Source organism: Epinephelus fuscoguttatus, linkage group LG21 (assembly GCF_011397635.1).
Source record: "Epinephelus fuscoguttatus linkage group LG21, E.fuscoguttatus.final_Chr_v1".
NCBI lineage: Eukaryota > Metazoa > Chordata > Actinopteri > Perciformes > Serranidae > Epinephelus > Epinephelus fuscoguttatus.
The window spans coordinates 25,917,678-25,919,477 of NC_064772.1; the positions used below are offsets into that span (position 1 = coordinate 25,917,678).

Genomic DNA, 1,800 nt, shown 5'->3' on the forward strand with positions numbered 1-1,800 from the left:
ATCCTATGTTGTTAGAAGTTGCTAGACTCTGAGGAAAAAGGAAAAAGGGAACTGGCGGTCTTTGCGCCAATGACGCCAACAATGGCAACAACAATATCACTTGGCAAGGCAGGGCAGGGCTTTGAAAGGTTGTCTGTTTCCACTTATACAGAAAAAGAACTGTAATGCACTGATAAATAAAACTGTCATTTACAGCAGTTAAAATAAACATAGATTCTAAATTACTGCCCAATTGCCAGTCAATCAGATGGATGAAAGAAAAATGAATGAAACTTTACCATAGTTAGCTGTATAGACCCTAAAGGGAGTGAGAATCCAATGAAGAAGATTTGATGAGACCAAACTGGTTTGCAGATACAGTTTTTAATGTATCACAACAATGAGCAACAAACATACTTGATGAACTATTTCCAGAAGTTGTTCAAATACCATCTACAATAAACGTCATTTCAACTATGACAACAGGTCTGTGACAAAATAAAAAAAAGGTTTCAAAACCATGTTATTACCGTGATACGGTACAGTTGAGACCTCAAACAGTACAGTAACAAAAACTAATGCGACTACTCTCTATATATAAAACATCAATAACATTTTTGGTTTAGTTTATTTAAAGTTTTAGCCATAGGGGCTTCTTCTTATTAAAACCTCAGGGTGCATTTCCTATGTAACCCAGATGTTGAAGAGTACATATTGTGTAGGATATGATTGCGCCATGAAAATCCCTTTGACATCCAGAAGAACAATTCCAATTTCAACCTTTTGAAGGCTGTCCCCATAAACATGACACAATCCATCCATTTTTTTTTAAAAAGTTCTTTTTTTTTTCTTTTTGGCTGCTGTGCAGTTGCAATATCTATGTACAGTTATATTGTTGGACCATCCTTTTTGTTGGTTTGTTAGCTTTTACCAGTCCTTGGTGTGGAAAGCGTCCTGTCTGATGCTAACATCTTAGCACATGATGCTAGCTGACAGTTCAGTCTTATAATGCTGAGCCACAGAGTGGGGAAAGGCAAAAAGCCAGAGTTGTGAAAGCCTTTGGAATCAGGACAGTCGCTCATGTTTGTACAATGGCAGAATTGCACCTTGGGAGGCCAGGATGTCTCTTATGAAACACAATCGAAAAGTGTCTTCAGGATTAAAGTAAATGTTAAAATACTAAAAATCCAAACAATGACAATTAAAAAGCTCACGCAGAAAATGAAAAACTGACATTTTGCTTTAAACCTTTTGAAAAAACAAAAAAAACAAAAAAAAAAAAACACCTTTACAATAATAAAAACAGAAGAGGAAATGTTACTTGATTTCATTGTTTGAAACAATAACTAAGCATGATTTGATTTAACCTGTCAAACAGTTGCATTACATGCTACTTGCTCATCTCAGAATAGGAAATACCAAAAGCAATACATTTTTGCATTTCTTCATATTAATAAATTTGTACCATGCACAGCCAACTACGAATATGTACAACAGCTTAGCTTTCTTTGTTCACAAGCCTTTTTCTTTCATACAAATAGCCTTCTGTTACTTTGGAATGAATCACATTGGTTTCATTTACCAAACTAGAAAGTGATTCGTAAAAAATTGAACACCCTTTGACAGCTTTCACATTCTTAGTTCCACAGCAAAATAACAAAATAATATAAAATAAAAAAAGAGCAAAGCAAAGCAATTAATGGATCAGTATTTTGTCTGGTAGAAAGTTGAGAGAATTTATGGCAAGCAAAATAACATTACACAGTAGCAGCAAAACTTTGTAAGGTAATACTTTGCAATGTTGAAATCACTAAATGTGGA

At 34.4% G+C, this 1,800-nt stretch overlaps 1 protein-coding gene across 4 annotated transcripts in view; it reads right to left on the minus strand.

Annotated features, from left to right (window-relative positions):
* Positions 1-344: 344 nt before the first annotated feature.
* The window catches only part of zfhx4 (zinc finger homeobox 4), a 327,312-nt gene continuing 325,856 nt past the window's right edge, over positions 345-1,800 (minus strand). For all 4 annotated transcript variants that reach the window (XM_049564704.1, XM_049564705.1, XM_049564702.1 and 1 more), the window contains one exon: positions 345-1,800. This exon is cut by the window's right edge and continues 2,932 nt beyond it. The gene's annotated coding sequence lies outside the window, so the exon portion shown is untranslated.